A 21,359-nucleotide genomic window follows, 5' to 3' on the forward strand; every position below is an offset into this window, starting at 1 on the left:
GCAATATGAACCCTCTGATAAAGGGGGCGGGTATCGAAAGTTTCATCGCAGCGCCCCCTGAGGGGACCGAAAAGAGGTTAGAAGGGAAGGTCGAGACAAAAAGCCTTACCGCGAGGAAGAAAGCAAGTGCCATTGAATAAGCCGCCTGGTTTAAATACTACCGTTGATCCAGAACCCCCGCGGGGTATGAGGGTCCGCGAACCAAGCCGGTGGAGGTACAAGGCAGACTTTATTGGCTTTATCATCAAATACACAATCAGGGAGACGGTGTTATGCGTTAAGGTGCCTAATTCAGAGGATGATAACAAAGGGGATTATTGAAGGAGTTTGTAGCGGAAGGGACAAAGGGGAGCAGCGCTACCTGGGGAGGATACTAGGAACGATCAATGTGATCTTCAAATTGGAGAGATATTGAGCCATAATGCACACCGCGACAGGATAAGGCGGCAAGCATACAAAGAAGTGCATGAGACAGGCAGGGTCGCGACAGATTATGGGGTCGCGAAAGGGAAGGAAGAGCATCACGTTCTCCCGACGCTGACCTCCGAAAGCCATCGACTCCCCGCGACGAGGACGCCAGCGTTGGTGATCACGGTGACTATGGGAAATTACATAGTAAAAGAGAGTGTTGGTGGATTGGCGGCAAGTCTTTGTGGATTTACTATTTAGAGGGCAATGGAAGAAATGAACATAGAAAGGAAGCAAACCGGAGACCCTCGCCAACAAATTTGTATGGGTTCAACGGGAGCATGACGGAACCCTTGGGGAGCTTCCGCCCCATGGATCATGGACCGGTTACGGTGTTTTCCGTGTTTAAGGTGGTGGATGCCGACTGCTAAAGATAACGCCATCCCGGGAGGAGATGGATTCACGAGATGAAAGCGGTTCCACTTACTACCAAGTGATTCGGTTCCCTACCCGACCGGATATACGAGGTCCGCGGGGATCGTGTCGGCAAAAAATAGCCACCGAGAGTACGGTGAAGAGATTGATCCGTGGGTCGAGGAAGAGACGCCGTCCCAGAAGAGGCGTGCATAGCAATTACATTAAAGGTTCCGCCGGGAGTGGATCGGCAGAGTTAAGAAGCAGGACCGAAGACCTTGATGAGATAGAGGTAGTAAACTTGGGGAGAACGGTGAAGAGAAGTTCACATCAGTGGGGTCCGGTCTGTCCCGAGGAATGGAAGAGCAAATTAGTAATCGTTTTATCCGCTAACCGAGATGTATTTGCCTGGATGATCGAGGAAGTCACCGGATTGGACCCGGAGTTCGCATGTCATAAGTTACATATGAGGGGGGACGCTAAACCAGTAAGACAGAAGATGCGAGGGATTAGACCAAGGTACGCCGAAGGGATTCGCGAAGAGGTCGCGAGGTTGAAGGGGGCAGGGATAATACGAGAGGTGTCCTTTACCGAATCGGGTATTGTTGTCAAATGTGGTAGCGGTACCTAAGAAGAATGGCAAGGTGCGGATGTGCGTCGACTTCACGGACGTGAATTCAGAGTGCCCCAAAGATAGCTACCCCATGCCGAGAGTAGACGAGCTGGTGGATAGAACTGCAGGGTTTAAAGTGTTTTCTTTCATGGACGCGTCAATGGGATATAACCAGGTGGCCATGTAACGGGCCGATCAGGAAAAACACTTTTCGTGGTGGAAGCGGGACGCATCGTTACACAAGAATGCCGTTTTGATTGAAGAACGCCGGGGCCACCTTTCAGCGGATTAGGGGGGAGAAAATGTTGAAAGCAAGATCCCGAAGGGGATTGAGATTTACATAGACGACATGGTAGAAAAGAGCATGTCGGAGGAAGAACATCCGGAGGGTTTGAAAGAGACATTTAGAATACGCGCGGTTGTACAATTTAAAACTTAATCCAGAGAAATGTAACGCTCGGGCGCCACTACGGGAAAGTTCCCCGATACATAGTTACTCACCGGGGAATAGAAGCCAACCCGCGACAAATAAGGGCCCTAGTGGAGATGCCGCCGTTTCGGGATGTCAAGGAGGTGCGAGAGACTTGCGTGAAGGGTCGCGGCTTTGAATAGATTCATCTCAAGTCGCCGATAAGTGTAGGCCATTATACCGCTGCCGAGGAATTTGGATTTTGAATGGACCCCGGAGCGAAAAGGCGCCCAAGAGTGAAGGATTACTTAGGCAAAGGCCCCTATGCTATCGTAAATTAGGGAGAGAAGTTGTACCTATATTTGGGGGTCACGGAATATGCCATTAGCTTCGGTACTAGTCGAATTGTGGGTAAATTGGAAAGCCCAGATACTTCCAAAGTAAAAACACCTGTGGAAGCCGAGACCGATATAGCGTAATAGAAATATGCTTTGGCTTTGGTGTTCTCGGCCCTGAAGTTGAAACCGTACTTTGAGGCGCACTCTGTAGTGGTGGTGACCAATTTGCCGCTAAAGCAAGCATTGAAAGCTGAGAAGTCGGGAAGGATGCTGAAACGGGGCGGTGATGTTAAGTTCTTACGAGATACGATGATCGATCGTAATAAAAAAAGCGCAGCGGTGGCAGAATTCTTAGCAGAGTTTCCAGCGGAGGACCCCACATGGGGAAACGAGATGGTCATGGGGCCGGAAAGGATCACGGAACAGGATTGGTTGGACCCCTGGGATCGAAGGAATGGATGGAGAGTCTTTGCCGACGGGTCAGCCACAGACAATTGCAGCGGGATAGGGGCAGTGCTGGTCACGCCGGAAAACAACAGAATTGAGTTAACTATGAAGTTGGGGTTCGCGGCATCAAATAACGAAGCAGAATACGAGGCAGTAATAGCGGGCATGAGAATGGCAGAAGAGGTAGGGGTGAAAGAGTTGACAGTTTATTCCGACTCAAATCTAGTGGTGTGTCAGGCTAACGGAGGGTTCGTGGCGCGGTGCCCACGCATGGCAAAATATCTGGAAGTGCTGCAAAAGAGGGCTGCCAGTTCGCGAAGGTTAGATTCATACATTTGGGTCGCGTGAAAACAGACATGCCGACATTCCTAGCCTACGTGGCGGCCGCAAATCCCGAATCGGAAGAAAGAATGATAAAGGTAAAGCGATTGGAGAAGCCTAGCACGGAGGAGGGGAGGAGGAAAGAGGGTGGAGGTATGTCATGTAGGAGGACGGCGGGGATGGATCGCACTCCATCAAGAGTTTTTGTCGGGGACGTGGTGGAAGATAAAGGGGAGAAAAGGAGACCGGAACAGACATCTCGGAGATACGCGGCTCATGTAGGGGAGCTATATCGGGCGAATTTCAGTGGGCCTTTGTTAAAGTGTCGGCCGAGATTAGCCCTTAAAGTGTTAGCGGAGTTGCATGAGGAGAATGTGGGAGTCACTTTCCGGGTGAGACAACAACAACACGATCGATATTACAGGGGCTACTTTTGGCGCGATATGAAAAGGGACGCCGTGGACTATGCTAAACGATGCGAGAAGTGCTAGAAGTTCGCTCAGATGATCTTTGCACCAGCGGAACCATTACACAGTGTGTCAAGTCCGTGGCCTTTCGCAATGTGGGCAATGGATATAGTGGGTCCGCTGCCCATGGCTACAGGCAAAAGGAGATTCATGTTGGCGGCCACGCATTATTTTACCAAATGGATTGAGGCAGTGGCCCTGCAACAAGTTAAGGAGACTCACGTGATCAAGTTTGTGTGGGAGAACATCATCTGTAGATTTGGGTTGCCATATATTATCATAGCAGACAATGGAACCCAGTTCACCGGGTCCAAGGTGAAGGCGTTCTTACAAGCAAGCATACAAGGTTAGAGGGTTCTCGGCCCCATACAATCCTGAAGGCAATGGGCAGGCAGAATCTTCCAACAAGGCCATTATGAACAATCTCAAGAGGAAGCTAGAGGATAAGAAAGGAGTATGGGCAGATGAACTCAGTCATGTTCTGTGGGCTTACAGGACCACGCCTAGGACATCAACAAGGGAAACTCCCTCGCTTTGGCTTACGGGGGTAGAGGCCGTGATTCCCACGGAAATGGTCGCAGCCACGACGAGGACAAGGGCGGTGGAGACGGGGCTGAACGAGGGCATACTGGCAACGGATATGATCTTAGCAGAAGAGAGAAGAGACGAGGCGCGGATCAGACTAGAGGAATACCACCGCAGCCTGCAGAGACGGTATAACAAGAGAGTCAAGCCGAGGCAGTTCGGGGTTCGCGCGACGAAAGTGACGCAGAAAGTACCAAGAGAGAGAATGATGGAAAGTGGGGGAGGGAACCGGGGGGCCCTATACAAATGGTCGATGTGGGAGGAGCCGCCGCATACAAGCTAAGAACAATGGAGGAGGAAAGGTGCTGGAAAAGCCATGGAATGTGAGAATGCTAAAAAAGTTTCATGTTTGAATGTAATGAAAATCCAGAATGATACACCGGAGCTATTTGTAAAATATATAATATAATGGCACTTTGGGGAAACAAATTTCACCGCTCTCCACGAACCGCAAATACCGGACGAAACATAGGTGAGGGCAAGAGACGCCGAGGACGAGAGGTCCATCTCCAAGATAGAGCCGCTGGTCGGGGAGCCGCCCATGAAGAAAGGCGACGACTTACACCGGGGGCAAAAGAGAGAGGCCCAACGGAAAGCGAGGCCACTCTAACTAGAGGCGGTTGGGATGAGCCTTCCATGGGTCGAACGGTTCAATCGGACTCACGGCAGTCGAGCTGCCCCGATGGAACCTAAAGTCAACGAAAGTGACTCCAAAGGGAAAAGAGAAGTTCCTAAGCCGAGAGGCGGAATCACACATGGGGGCAAGAAGAGAGAAGGCCCCAGCGTAGATAAGGACGAGATGAGTAGAAATAGAGGCAAGAAATGACGAACAGTAGCATGCCAGACAAAGCAACAATTAAAACTGAGAGATTATACATGTAGTCAGAAAAAGTGAAACAGTGTCTACCACGCCAACATACAAATGAAAGGGAAAGAACCAATAATATTAGGGGCACACTTTGTTGGAAAAGTAAATTACAAAATGGCTAAACAATAGCAGACAGCCGACGGGGGGCTAGTCTAAATCCTGCACCAGATCTTCGGCAAGGGGAGCTTGGTCACGATCACTCGAGTTGGGGCCCGGGGAGGCGGCCTCGCAAACAGAGCCTTCAAGCAGCGGATTGAGGAGAGCAACATCAACCGACTCCGAAACCAGCGGCTCTGCGGCAATGGATACCGCGGTGGATGGATCTTCCGGCATGGGAGAGGGGGGCTTTTCGGGAAGGAGTCGGCCTTCTTTGAGTAAACGCACATGCTCCTCGGCAATCTTCTTGGCCACCCGCTTGTCAGCTTGAGCCTTGAAGCTTACCCGCAGCTGCTCCATGTCCTGAGTGTGTTGGAGAAGAAGAGCGGCTGTAGCTTCCTTCTTTGGCGGAGGGCGCGGCGTCTCGCTGTTTGTTTAGGGCGGTCGCTCACCCCGGCCCATGAAGGCCCGGAGAAGCTTTTGGCGGTCCTCGGTTCATCCTCACCGGAGTTTGGCCATGTCCGCCGCCGACAGCTCCGCTTTGAGGAGGCCACGGTGGCCCGTAATCCATCAGGTCGCCGACCTCCTTCCAAGGATTCCACAGAGTCCAAGGAAGAGAAGAGGTTTGGATCATATAGGCCATGTCCAGCTCACCTAGCAAGGGAAGAGCAGGATAAGGGTCAAAACAGAAAGTGAAAAGGGGGTGAAAGAGATGACCTTCTCCCACCGCAAGATACAAGGAAGTGCGATGTCGCTCGAAAAGTCCCGTGAGTCAGATAAAGGCCAGTCACGAGGAAGATGGGAGCCATAGAACATTGCTGAGGCCACGGCCGGGTTTTCTAGAGCAGAATCCTCTACATTGACCAAGCGGCCACGCACCTGAAGTGGGGGCGGAAAGTTGGTGGTGCCGCGGACCCAGGGAGAGAGCGAGCGGTTTCTTTTCCGGGCCGCTGCAGATGAGGAGGAGACGGAGGGGCCGCAGAAAGGCTTGCAGAGGGAGAGGACTTGCGGCGCTTGTGGGGGGGCTCTTCAGAGGAGGGATCCGCGGACACGCGGGGAACAGTAGAGGCCGGGACAGTGTGGGAAGGAGGGACTTCAGTCACGCCATCGAATTTTCCGAAACGCTTTGATCTTGGAGACGCCCATAGGGGAAGGTGATGAGTCGGCCGGAGGGGAATTGGGGGAATATATTGATCGTCGGCAGAAGGGAACGAAAAAAAGAAGGAGATGTATATTGACGGGCCGGAAGAAAGGTGTCGCGGTGGACTTTTGACTATCGCTTCTAGAGCCCGAGCCCGGCCCCGGACTTGAGGTTTTACGAGTGAAGCCGCTGGGCGGTGGTTTTGCGATTGGGGATGGGAGGCGGATAGTGAGGATGGAGAAGGACGAGGCTTTCGTTCTTTAGAGGAGGAGGAGGACGATAAAAGGGAGCTGAATATTTACCCAAGGTGTGCAAGGAAGCGGTCGTTAGTAAGGGGGTTCCGTGGAGAGGGATCGGCGCCGAGGACTTCAGCTTGAGAAGAGCCCAAATCATGGAGTTGCTCAAGATTGCAGACTTAGCCGACGTAAAACCGGATTTGGAGTCGGACTTCCAACCCGCATTGTGAGAAAAATATAGACAAGGAGTGAGTCCCGCAAAGATAAGTCAACATAAGAAAGAGAGGCAGTAAAGTGAACTCACCCCGAGGCAGGAAGGTGAGATGGTTGAGAGTCACTTCAGGTGGAACCTCCGCGGACACGAAATTACCAGAAACATACAGGGGGTAGTGATGCCAAGTTTTGTCCGAGGTGGTGAGTTTGAGAATGAAGGACTGTTTACCGAGGCGGACACAGAAAGAATGGTACCCCACACTCACATCTTTGGTACTTTTGCGTATATAATAATGAGAAATTATGTCGCGAAGGACTATTCGGGGCTCGTGGTGGAGGTTATAATAGTTCGCGGCATACATGATACGCCAAAAATTGCCGATACCCTGGCAAGGGGGAATGTTGAAATGGTTGCATACGTCTACGTCTAGTCGGGACAGTGGCAGACGCAGCCCAGATACAATTTGGCCGACTGTGACCACAAGGCATCCCGGTTTGGGGGGAACCAGATGAGGGAAATGAGTCACGTCGGGCACGTGCTCGAGGAGGATGTCGTTTGGGATGCCATAGCCAACCCTAATCGCTTCCAAATTAGGTCGACGGGAGCGTGGGGGAGGCGGTGGAAGCTTGAAAGGCCGCCCAGTGGTGGAGGGGGCCCCGGTGGGATCAGGCGGAGGAGAAGACTCCTCCGCGTACGACCGCGAGGAAGTCGGACCGTCGGAGTGAGAATCCGACATGGGAGGGAGCTAAGGAATATGAACAGTTTACAAGTCAAATGTGAAAAGTAAGGAGAGAAGATTACCAACCTGGTGCGTCAATCCAGCAGCAAAGGCGAACGTTGGAGAGGGCGAGGTGTGTAGAATGGAGGAGCGGGAGGAAAACTAGAAGAGGGATGAGGGTGACTGTAAACAGGAGCGACAGTAGCTGAGAAGAAAATAGGAAGGTGTAAAAATGGCGACTGATAATGAAGAAGGTGAAGGGTGAGAAAGGAATGAGAAGGAAAGAAGGAATAAGTAGAAGTGGAAGCGTGGAGGGGTAAAAGGGGAAAGAACTAGGAGCGAAAATCAAGAGGCCGCCAGTTGAACAAGAGGGAAGGTGACACGTGGAGGGGCAAGAACCGAGGCGACGCAAACCAAACACGCGGGGGACACGTGCGTCAACAATAGAAAGGCGTGCAGCCAAATTTACGGAAAAGGGCAGATTATTTGGGTTCTCGAGTCCACGAACATTCGGGAGGTCCGCGAACTCGAGAGGGGGCATTGTAGCGACACAGTTTATGATGGCCGCGGGTCTGGCGGATGAGGGAGCCGGGAAGAGGACAGGGCGTGGGATGACGGGCAGGCTACCTGAGGCAGTGGGCAGAGAAGCCAAGTATGGAGGCCGAGTACCGAGGACAGATAGGGGAGAACCGCGGCGCGAAAGGCTAGCTGACATGGAATAGAACCATCTGGGCACGTGCCTAGCAGGGGAAGGGTGAAACCCTAACGTCGCACGAGAACTCAACACTTGGCAGTCCAGAGGCCGTAAGATGAGGGGACAGCTGGAGGGCCCAAGAAGGAGGAGGGTCATTATAAATAGAATAGTAGAGGAGGAGAAGAAGTAGGTCACAACATTAGTGTTTTATCCATCACAAACCTTCCTATAAAAAAAGTGTCTAAGATGAACTTCAACACCCTTCTCACCACTACCAAAAAATATTCTTCAACTACTCAGCGTCCAAGTAAGATTGAAAGAAAAATGCTTATATAAAAATAGAAAACAGGGAAATGAAAATAAAGACAGGAATTGTAAATGACAGGAATAGAAAAGCTATTCTAAAAAATAGTGTAAAATAAAGAAAATAAAAATTGTATACTTGCTCCATAGGGGTACACTACTCAAAGGACGAGTAAAAGTGCAAACGTGGAATGCTGATAAGCACGTAAATGCTATATATTTACGCCCATTTTTTATATTAGTTAGTCCATTTATTTAATTTATTTGATCTAGTTAGTGTATTTTTGGTGATTTTTGCAGGAATTGGAATAACTTGAATAAAAGTTAAATGCATCGAAATTATCATGATTTGGGATGTTAGTGCTTGAGTTCGTATATTGGTTGGTTGTTCACTGGAAGTACTCGAAAGATTATTTGTGGACTGGGTTATTATTTTCATTTGGATTCCTGGATGTTTTGATTGGGCTAGTTGATGTTGGGCCAAACTAATCAAAAGAGGAAATAAAAGAAATAAGGTTTTGGGCTCATGGGCTTAAGTAGCCACCTGACTAAAGTTACTAAAGCTTTTAGCTTTTGTTGAAATGATAAAGAGACCAGCCCATGTGCGCCAAGATAGACCGGCCCAATAATTAACACCCAAGCCCTCAATCTATCTAATCCACCTAAATAAGTTTAGAACCTGCACCACCAAATAAGTCCTTTAGTCTCCATCTTTCCCACGAACAAGTTCCCCTTTAATTCCAGTGATCAAATCAAACCGAAGTTTCTCATACACCATCTACCATCTAGTCCATAAACATACTACCACCTGATCATCACCACCTATTCTCTTATCTATCACGTACAGGAAGCCGAAGAAAACAAACTTCACCAATCAAATTGATCGAATTCGAAACTCTCGCGACCGAATTAGAAACTTCTAATTCCATTCGAAATCAAACACTGCCCTAACCAAACCTCTATATATACCAGTAAAAACCAAAGGGAGGAGTATCTTTTGGAGAGCACAAATGGGAGCCGAGAGCAGACGAAGTGGAGAAGAAAATATCAAAGCGGGATTATGGTTTTGTCGATGATTTATTTTTCTTGTATTTTTGGGTTGCAAATTATATTGTCTATCTAAATTCCAAGCTAGGGCTTAGATGAAGCCCTAGACTTGCGTAGGTTTTTCTATGTTTAATTAGGTTATTGTTCTCTGACTTAAGTTTTACAGTAAATAATTAATTGAATTCTCTGATTTATATAGAAATTCTATCATTGATTATATCCTGCATGTTTAATCCATGTCTAGACTAGTCAATTGTTGGATTAAGTTTCTGTTGATATCGAAGCATCGGTTCTAAAGTTTATTTAAACCTATGAGAAGTTATGCTGTAAAAAGATAATTTTTGCTAGGGGTTTATATCTATTTGCTAAAATTCAATTAATACGATTTATTAGAATTGTTTAAGAATTACACGTTCAAATCTTCGAGTAAGCAGGGATTGCCTTTCCCTGATGCTACTCGTAATAAAAGGAGAACTTTAAAATTAATGAAACTAAGATAATCTACAATGGTCTAGGGTGGATTCGAAAGCTAGCCTTAGTGTTTTCTTCATTAATAGTTAATCCATATTTTTATTGCTTAGTTAATAGTTAGATTAAATCATACATAAAAAATCCAGTAGAGTTAGTTAAGTACAATTTTAATACTCGATTGTTCTAAGTGGCATTCCCTGTGGGATCGATCCATTTGCCGCAACTATTTTCAACGATAGCTGTGCGCTTGCAGTTTAACTAGGGTTAGATTAGTTTATTAATGTAGGCCGACTAATTTTCTATCAAATGCGCAAGATATACTGTGGACTTAAGACTCCGGCACTTACAACCACACCCTCCAAGTGGAGAGGTCCGGTCACCTTAAGGATGCACTCCTATGGAATGCATAAAAAAAACATGTTATGAATATTTTATAGTCAGATATTCAAGGATATACATGCGGGGTCGTTTTAAGTCAGATTCCCCAAGACTATGCATAAAATAAATGATATGTTGTTAACTATATACTAATAATCTAAACAGTTAGGGATCTTTATAGAAAAACATATAAAAGCATACACCCCCAAACAGAATGAAATGATGTGTTTCAAGTGTAAGATGCAAAATGATAAGAGAATGTTTGTGTAACCCATCATAGAACTTATGCAATAACCCGTCATGTTTGAATTGTCCAAAAGAGTGAGAGGTTGGTAGTATATGTCCTTCATGAGGCTCAATTGATGGGGAATAAGACATACCAGGTTTCTCAACTACTGAAATGATGGACTCTTGTATTTGTATATTGGGCAAAGTCACTTTACTAGGAAGGTTTATAAAATTATGAATCATCTCAAAGGCAATTGGCTTAAGTGCGAATTTGAGGTTCCTTTGAAATGGTTTCGTGGTGCTGTCCTCAGAAATTGGTGGATTTTTTATGAATGGAGGTTGGATTTCAAGAGGTGTTAAAATGGGATGGTAATGGTTGGGTGGTAGTTCTTCACATGATCTCGAGGACTCAGAGAATTCTTCATCTAGTTTTGGTGTTTCCATAAGATTGTGGTTCATATCTGCAATAGTAAGGATGCACAAATTTGTTCCATCGATAAATCTTTAATGGCCAAACTAAATTAAAATTCACTTTCCACCATAGATTTTACTCCCTCTTTTCCAAGCACTTAATTTTCAAATCTTCATAAAATTTCTTAATGCCATTTTCCAAATGTGTTGAGTCCAATACATGCTCTTGAGTTTCTTCTATCGGAGTTTTCTCATTTATGGGTGATGATGTATTAAGATATGTGAGAGAAACTATGACTTTAGGCATATAGTCATCATCATAAGATTTGGAATTCTCACAATAGTCAGGTGGAGGATGATGGGTTTTTAATTGGTCATGAGTATCAGGATGGGCTTTAGCAATTGGTTTTGTTATAGTAACACCTTGTTTCTCTTCTTGGTTGGGTCCTAGATTGGTGGGAAGAATATTAGGCTCAGATGTGGCATAATTTGAATCGGATTGGAGAAAACATAAGGTAGTTGGTATTTACTGAATTAGAATTGTTTGCTTTGCCATTTCCTGGTAGAGTTGGTTTGTGATGGATGGTGGAGTGAGATATGAATTTGATATGGATGGTGATGTAAATGGTAATGGGTTTTGGGTGAAACCGTACTCCGACTGACCAGGTGGATATATGAATGGTTGTTGACTATTTATGGTGGAACTCTATGAATTGTCGACATGATTAGAAAACTCTTGAGTGTATGGGGTACTAGGAAAGTTTGAAAATTGAGGTTCATAATCGTAAGGATTTCTCATAGTAAACTTGAATTCGGTATATGATGGACAATGGGATAACCAGTGATAATGACTACCGTAAAAAGAACAAGGTTCTGGGTTTGCATTGTAATTCCATGATGGTTGTGATCCATATTGATAAGACATGAATGCTCCATCAATGATGATGCAGAAATAGTAGAAATTTATTTTTTTGGATTTTTGAAAATATTTGCTTTTGGTCTATATTTTATTATGCCATGTTCAGAGGAACAATCGGGCGCGTGACTAGGATGGCTCTACTACACGTCTCAGAAGAGTAGGCAGTTACTTCACCAAGTGGTGTGCTACTAAGAATCTCACTCACGATAAATCTAGGGGAGGGGAGTGAGGAAGGTAGTTGGTCCACCGTAATCTAGTAACTGATTACTCTAAATCCTCGTGGCTATATTTTTGTCTTTTTATGGAGGAGCGTGACTACTTTGGGCTCTAGTTTATTGATTTTAATTCATTTTTTTTTGTCTACGACTTTCAAGAATCAAGCAACATCTAATTTACCTATATTAGGTAATGACTTCCCAATGGTTGTTATGTGGCTCAGATTCATCCTTATGCGCGAATGTAAATTGCAATACGGATAGTAAATTTCAAACAATCACGTAAGCATGCTTGAACACATAAGGTATCCTCTTACTTGGGTTTCGAGAAAGTTTAGAATTTACCTCTCAAGTTGTGTTTACACGTTGCTTGAGGAGAATGCGACATCAGTTGGCGCGTGATATGAGAATCAGGCCCAACCTTTCAAGCTTTACCCTGTTTTAAGTTACAATAAAAGCCCACTTAAAAAGCTTACAAGTTGGGTTTTTGATAATTTATACAACTTTACCTTCAAGGGCCCAAACTTAAAACTAGACTAATATTATACTAATCTAATAGATTAACTAGTTTTAGATTAATAACCTAGATTAACTAGAGTCAAATGGACTTAGAGTGTTGATTACCAAGTTGATTCATAGTGTGTAAGCTATGATCCACAACTTGCCTCACACACTTGAACTTCCCAAGGCAATTAAAACTATAATCTCTTGGTAAGTATATAACTTAAACCAAGTTTAACCCATGTTCATCATAAGGAATCAATCAAAAACCAATTTTTCCTATTTTTTTTTTCATTTTTCTTTTTATCTCTAACTATTACAAACAAGTTCCACTGACTTCTCCTACTCTATTACAAAATCTGGGCTCAGAGTACAACTATTCATCAAAAACCAACTGAGCTGCAAAAAAACTGGACACACTTCTCTGGAGGTGATCGGGCGGTCGCCCGATGGCGCCGGTGAACTTCGATCGTTCTTTGGCTGTGTCTTCAACTCCTTTCTAGTTTTGTTGTCCCACAACCTGATTTTTAAGAAAGTAGATCAGTACTGAAAAACAATAAATAAAATGGCAAAAAATTGAAAAAAATAGAAATAGAGAGATGAGAATGATGCCCCTTTTTTAGATTCTCAACCAATCACTCTCACTCCTTCAATCCATGACAGCGGCACCATTTGAAGCTTTAGATAGTGGTGGTAACTTCAAAAGAGTTTGTTTTAGAAGTGAGATTCATCCTAAATTGTTTAGAGTTTGAGTGTGGGAGATGTGAAGAAGAAATATAGACTCTTGTATGGATTAGAATGGTTTTAAGTTAATGAAAACTTGAAAGTTTAATTGTTTGTATTTAAATGACTTGAAAACATTGAAAGAAAGATTAATTAAAACTTGAAATAAGAACAACAAGACAAGATTGAAGATTGAAATAAGAACAAGTAAATAACAAGTTTTGATTGAAAGGAAATAAAACAACAATAAAGTAAAAACATGAATTGAAAAACTAGACACGAAATTAAACAAACCAAATGGTTTGGATCCTAAGACAATGGATGGTTTTTCTCTCCCTTACTTTTGGATTATTGATAACCCGTAAAAACTCAATTAGATTACTCTAACCTTATTCTTACGGTATCAATTATTTATTTTCTACTCTCACATATAGATTTATGCAATATATAGAGTACGGAATCGTTCCACTCCTAAACTACCAAGACATAAAGAAATCAATTAATCAACACAAGGGAACAATGGTGAGAGTAATATTTATAGAGGTAAATTTATACTATGAAACTAAATATATGAATTTATCTTATACTAATTTAACTAAGCAATTAAATATGAATTGAATAAAATATAGAGAAGAATATGGAGAAGAGATTAGGGGGATTTGATTTGATTTAAATAAATTCCTAATATGCTAGTATAGATTATTGCAATCATTACCAATTAAGATTAATTGCGATCCCTAATTATTCATGGCAATCTCTGCCAACTAATAATTAGTATGTGAGGAAGTTCAACCCATTCTCATGGCGAATCAACTAACCTACTAGAGTGAACTCTTAAATACAATAATTCTAACTAACACATCAAGTCTTCATCCATGCTTCATCAAACCCCTCTAATGGAGGTTTAGCTAGAATTTATTAGACTATCATTTCTAACACAAGAACAGTAAAAAGAAGTCATTATTGAATAACTAATTAAACTTTCTTAATCTAAATTAATAATAGTCTAAGATTCAAATATGGATTACAATTGAAATTTAAACTAATTTAGAACTAAGATTATGAATACTAATTATCAATTTAAAACAACTAAATCTATGAATGAAAGATTGAATTCGAATTTAAATATTGAAATATAACTAAGTAATTTATTCTAAAATTCAAAACTTGTTCTCACAACTAATAAAATTGACAACTAACTAGATTAATCTATATAAACTAATTTAATCAATTAAAACTAATTCTATAGTTTTTGACTCCTTCAATTCTATTTTTGGAGTTCTAACTCTTTATTTTCTTTTATTTTTTTTAAAAATTTGGATGAAAACAATATAGTTAAAGGGTTTTATTTTCTTATTTGTCTTCAAGCAAATATGTGAAACTAACAAATTCTTGATTTCAAAGGTCTTTCTCTTTTCTATTCTTCATCTCTATTTCTTCATCTCATTCAAAGAATAAAACTATTTCTTCCTTTTTTATTTTTATTTTGTTTTTAAATGGGTAAAAGTCGAAACCTATGCTAATAATGCATAATAATCAATCATGGTTTAGTCCGCTTTCTCAAAAGGCTAAAGGAATTGTGGTTTAAAAAGGCTAAAAAGGTCTCATGGGATTAGGAGATGGTTTAAGAAGGAAGGAAATGGATATTCAAAAAGGACAAGTCTGAGATAATAGAGTCTTCATAAAATAATTTCATAAGGTTTGAATTTCCATCCTATATCGATCCAAATTTTCTTTTAGGGCCTAAATTGGATCGCTTTAGGATATGGTACAAAGATTTGATCTCTTTTCTAAGTGGACTATTGTGATTTCAAAGAATGGGTCCGGATTTTATTTCTATTTTGTTTTGTGTCATTTCTCAAATGTTTCACTCATATAAGTTTGAATTTTTAGGCTATATTCTCGCTTTTTAGGATTTGTAGAATAAGTACTCTAGCCTAGATTTCAAAAACTTACTACCAAACAATCATAGATACTCATGTAATATATTTATAGATAGATGCAAAGATTATTACCTATATATTAACCTAAGTTTTTAAAACTATTCTAATGCAAAAGCTACGTGAGACTTCTAGATTATTAAGAGCATAGAGAAAGAAAACAATACCAATATTCCTAAGTGTATAACATAACTTTTTATATATTTTTAAAAAAATTTCAAATTTTTACTAGAAAACAAGTGCATGTTATACATATCTATATTCTAACAAATGCCTTAATTACACGTGTTTCTATGCCCACCCCCAAACAAGAAGCATGATTTGTCTTCAAAGTATTTAAATAAAAAAGTTAGAAAAATACCATGGAAACGCGTGAAATTCTAGAACATCTGCAAAACAAGGTTATAACATACTAATATAGCAAATAAAACTGATGCAACTCTATAAGAGTTCCACCCATTATGGGGTTAATAAGAAATAAATTGTTTTGGACATAAGTAGACACTAACTGAATCTAAAACTTACCTTATCTCTCACTTAATTGTCCTCCTCATCCTTTCCTTCTATAAAGAATTGAGGTTCCTTCGCGTCCTGCCATGCCATGATAATTTGCCAGGCTTGACGCCATTTATCATCTACGAATGCTAACCTGTTAAGCGCCACTTGGACGGATGAGGTGTAAGGTGCAACCTGATGAGGTTGTATACTCCACCCTTGCCAAGTCATTGCATGGAAAGATCGATTAATACAATTGGTGGGTCTCACAATGTCGACCCCAATCCAATCCGTTAAACGGGTACAAAAAATAGGGAAGAAACATAGCATAATACGGTAAACTAAAACAGGCATAAGAAGGTACTTATGCCTCATGCTATGGGCTCACGCTAAACTAGAAACTAAGGTTCGGGGAAGGTCATAAAACATACGTCACATGGCTAAAGCAAGGAAGACGCTGCAAGTGGCGTCATTCACAGAGGAAAAATGCCATTCCCCTAATATGTTTAGCATGATCCAAAATATAACAGTGCCCATGTTTATGGACAGGCTACCAAGGGTGACGTTGTATTCCCCTTGGTCCTCGATACGGAAAATTCCTGCCCTATAAGCCTCATGCAAAAACTCATAGGTGTAGACATACATATTATCTACCCAATAGCCCCATGGGTCTTATATTTCAGTGGGCATAGCAAGTCCAAGAACAAATGCTAGCAAGAACCTGGTAATTTCTATTGGTTCATCCTCAATGTTGATGGAGAACACTCCGGTCTATCAAAGAACATGCAATTATCATAAAAATAAGATGTAAGTGCTGGAGAATAATGTTCATCAGGTCTTACCATTAGCGGTTCCCAACCTATGTGTATATGATCACCTCGCGAAACTTAGCACCATAGGTGGTGCTTTGGAACAAATCTTCGAAAGACTGTTCTGGTATGACTGTAGGAGATGTCATCTCAAAACTACCCTCTGGAATAGCTGCAAACGATCCTGGAATAACCCTCTGGTATGACTGTAGGAGAAGTCATTATTGAATAACTAATTAAACTTTCTTAATCTAAATTAACAATAGTCTAAGATTCAAACATGAATTACAATTGAAATTTAAACTAATTTAGAACTAAGATTATGAATACTAATTATCAATTTAAAACAACTAAATCTATGAATGAAAGATTGAATTCGAATTTAAAAATTGAAATATAACTAAGTAAATTTATTCTAAAATTCAAAATTTGTTCTCACAACTAATAAAATTGACAACTAACTAGATTAATCTATATAAACTAATTTAATCAATTAAAACTACTTATATATTACAAAACTAAATTTTACGAACTAGAACTAGGTTTAGATCTAGATAGCTTAAGAGCTAAGCTTTTGTCTCTTGATATAGAAGAGGTAGATCCCCAAATTCGTGCATGGGTTGAGAAGTCATGTTTTGGGCCAAAAAATCGAGCCCAAAACCAAATTTGTTGAATCCAAGACTTCCCATTCTGGTCGTGTTACTATATCACAAGTTGTCCCCAACTTATACTACTCTGATTGAGTCAAGGTCTGAACTATTGGAAAGAGCTTTCCGAGCCTGTCATTTTGATATAAAATGGGTCCAAATCTGAGGTCTGAGTCCAAAGATATGGCCTTTTGAAGTTCTGTTGACTTTTCTTCAGCTTTCTAATCAGGTTTGACTTTCACTTAACAACTTTGACTTGGGCTTTTTAAGGGCCTTTTCTCTATGAAACTTGGCCTTTCTTCATAGAACTTTCATAGCAATCCCTTTAGCTCCTTTTAGCGCCTAATTAGTAATGAATTTACATTTATTCAACTCCAAAGCCTGAAATACTCAAAAACATGTAATTAGTGATAAACCTATATTATTAATCACATAATTGGTCTAACAGCAATATTGTTAAAGGGTTAAAACTACAGTTTTGGGCTCTTATCAGTTATATATCCCTACTTTTGCCTTTTACAGATTTTCCCTTCTCCATTATAAATTAGACACCTCACACGTCACTTTTGCATTTTGGTTTCTTCTTGACCAAGGTATGTTTTAGGAGAATGTCATAATTTGAGATAAGGGCCTCCATCTTTGGTTTTCTGAATTGAGGGCTTTGACTTTTGACTTTAACCGTTGACTTTGACCTTTTCAGCATTTTTCCATAGCAGCTTTTGATCCTCATAATAAGTGTGATTAATGCTCCTTTTGGTGCTAAGACGCAGCTTTTATGATAAGTGGTATGAAATACTCCTTAACCTAAAAAAGACAATAAAAGCTATAAGTTGTCTTTTTGTTAAGCATAAGAAATGCACATTTGGGAGCTGATTAGACACCTTTCATCCCATACCCTCCTCTGAAGAATATGAGCCCATTGGGAAGATCTAGTCAGTGGAGGTTCTACCTTAGAAATAATGACTTGTGGCCACATGCTTCACTCTATTTAGATTTGAATAATGACTAAGAAAGTTACTGGGATTGCGTCTCAAGGGGTCTTATATTGCCTACTAATATGGATTTTGTGGGATATAAGGCTATTAGAAGGGATTTGTGTATCCCGCACTTGGCCTGTTGAGCCCTACTCTTTATCTCAAGGTCCTTACGAGGCTTTCGCTCCACCTCCTTCTAATCCGGATAACCCATGGATCTATGGCATGGTTAATTCTCAGAGAATGCATATCATCATACCTATACCTCACGTTAATCAAAACTATCTTCTGAACCTTGTCCTAGATTTTGACACTCTAGATGAGGTTAGTATTTGTTTTATTTTGAAACTTGAATTATATTTGGTTTATAGTGATGATTTTTCTTAAAGTAATTGAATTTTTTTGTAGGCTACACTTAAGGCGTGATATGCCGAGTCACAACTAATGGTGCATGGGATGCGTGACTCGTTTGTGACTATAACCAATGAGTACTATCATTATTTGGTGCCCGAGTGAGAAGAGAAGAAAAAGTCACAGTACAGAGCCGCTGACTTAGAAGCAGAATTTGTAAAAATGATCTTGCAAGAATCACGGAGAGAGCTCGAGCCGAAGTTAGTTTAAAAACATTTCTATGTTTCTATGTTATGATTGATGTTTGTATGAATTATATATGAATCTATTATGTTTGTTTAATAAATGTATTTTGGACTTTGGTTGAATGGATTGTATTGTGGAGTTGGATGAATGGATTGTGGAGTTTGTATGGAGTTGTGAATAGATTTGTATATGAAAAGAAGAACAAATGCCTTCAATTTTTGCGTCTTGCAGGTACTGACGGCAGAGTTTCTCTATTGTTTGTCCATTAAATTAAAACGGGGGACAGTTTCTACAGTATGTATTGAAATAACTAGCAGACGGCAAAAAGTATGTCGTCTATCCCCGACAACTTATTTTGGCAGCTGCTAGACAAGACTACAAATTTGGCTGGGTTTATCACACCAATCAAATTTATGAGCCTTCTAGTATCCCCATTGGAATGACATTTTGGTGTTTGGGGTGCCTTTGGCAGCCCCATATAGCACCTTATTGGATTTGCTCTTAGAGCATTCCCAATGCAAGTACCTTTTTGTTATCTCTACATAGGACTATTTACCCTCAAAGTTACACTCTTCTGGTAAAGCTATCATGGGTTGTCCAATGCATAAGTGACTATAAAAACCATATGGAATCTAAGATCCCCTCCCAAAAGAAAAAATGTTGAAAACACGATAAATGACTAAAACACGCGAAGATCGACGATAAGTACAAAAAAAAAACAATTGAGCCGAAATCTAACATTCCGTCCTAAAAATATCGATTATATGCGAAATATCCACTTTAAATCATTAAAAACATGCAAGACGGTCTAGACTTCACAACTATGTTACTAAACTATCATGGCAGGACTTGCTTCCCTCAAAGTTACAAAAGTTACATAGTAAAGAGTGACATCCATAATAATCACCCTTGCATTGTGAAACTCTTTTTGGCAAATGAGGGTGACTTTGGCAATGTGACATCCAAAGTAACTTTGCATTGGAAATGCCCAATGAAACTCACTTTTTTTCACCTCCACGTAGGACTATTTCCCTTCTTTACTACATTTGTGGTGAAAAACATGAAAATGTTGTCCAATGCAGAAGTGACTTTAAACCTCGGATGAAATGTTTGATTATGCCTGAATGTAAAAATCGAAAAAACGACCGGATGGAATGAAACAACCTGAAAAAAAAAAAAAAAAAAAAAAAAAAAAAAAAAAGTCGAAAAAACACGCTGGATGGAATGAAATCATTATGTCCCGAAAAAAAAAATAATATATATATATATAACACACGAAACGGAATAAAAGGTTTCGTCCAAAGCTCATAACTCAGTGACAATCTTGGTAGCAACTGCTACCCTCGTTGTGACTTAGTTATAAGTCACCATCATTGTCACCCTTGCATTGGGCAAGTGTTTTATGGTCCACAAAGGTGAAAACTCTCGATTTCCCCTTATAGTGACTTGCATTGGGAATGCTCTTAGGCTTGGTGCAATGGCTCCGCATTCCCTCAAAATCGGTGGGAGTTGCAGTGGTTTTCTCCCCCTATCCATATCTAACTCTCTATATATAGAGTATTATTGAGGAATGAAGAGTGCATTCCATGCGAGTTAAAATGGAGTGGTTTGTAAAAGCCCAAATGGCGTCACTTGAAGCGGCATGGAATGTAAACTACAATTTCATACGGCGCTATTTGAAGTGGCGTGGTTTGTGAAGTGTCCCCACCAAACCACATGCTAATTATGAGATCAACGAATTACTACACTACCCCCACTACTTCTATTTTATTACGGATGTATCATTTTACTCAATTTAATTTAATTTTACCGTATTTTTGCGTAATTAAAACAAAGTTTTCCAAATTAATTGACAATCATAAAATAAAACAAGTTGCATAACATAAAAAAACATTCCATTAGGCCGAGTCTAATGACTCTTCACTTTGCATCTCTATCCCTCCAAAAAACAGTGTTATACGGATAGAGAGGTTTTGTTAAATCAATGGTCTAAACAAACCTACACCACTTGAACTGGCGCGGTTTGAAACCCACATTTTTTCAATGCCACTTTGACCAGCACGGAATGAAAACAAAAAAAAAATTAAACCATTCGGCGCCTCTTCAAATTGTGTAGAATAGAAACCCAAATTTCGCAAAAGATGAAACTGCCCCTGTGCCCTCTTCAACAGAACCCACTTTCTTCCTTAACCAATTTCGCCCCAAAAACCTTCCAATTCAAAAACTCTCTTGCGCTCATCTAAACTCGATACAGCTTATAAAAGAAAAAAATCAATAACAAGTAAAAGAAATTAAGAAGACTGAAAAGTGAAAACAATGCCGCTTGGATTTCGATAGATTTTCTCATTGGGTAAGTCTTCCTCCCCTTTCAATAATAATTTGTGTATCATTAGACCTTACTAGAAACCATAATGCATGAGTGGGATTGACTTGAGGTCTGCAAAATGAAAAGTGGTTGAAAAAAGCAACATATTTTTTTTTTATGGGAGTAGATAATGTTGGTTGTTGGCAATTGTGTGGAATGCACACGCCTTTTCTTTTCAAGTGATATTTCACTCTCAATTAAGCTTAGTGCACTCATATTTAGCAATCTGACTTTCATGTTGAGCGAAAGTACTTGTACCTGTAGACATTTTCACGTGTGTCAAATTCTATTTCTACTAGTTGCATTTGCCTTGAAACTTTGTACCTTGTACCTTGTTACTTGATACTAGTGTTTATGAATGAAATAA

This window comes from Coptis chinensis, chromosome 5, assembly GCF_015680905.1.
Source record: "Coptis chinensis isolate HL-2020 chromosome 5, ASM1568090v1, whole genome shotgun sequence".
Classification (NCBI taxonomy): domain Eukaryota; kingdom Viridiplantae; phylum Streptophyta; class Magnoliopsida; order Ranunculales; family Ranunculaceae; genus Coptis; species Coptis chinensis.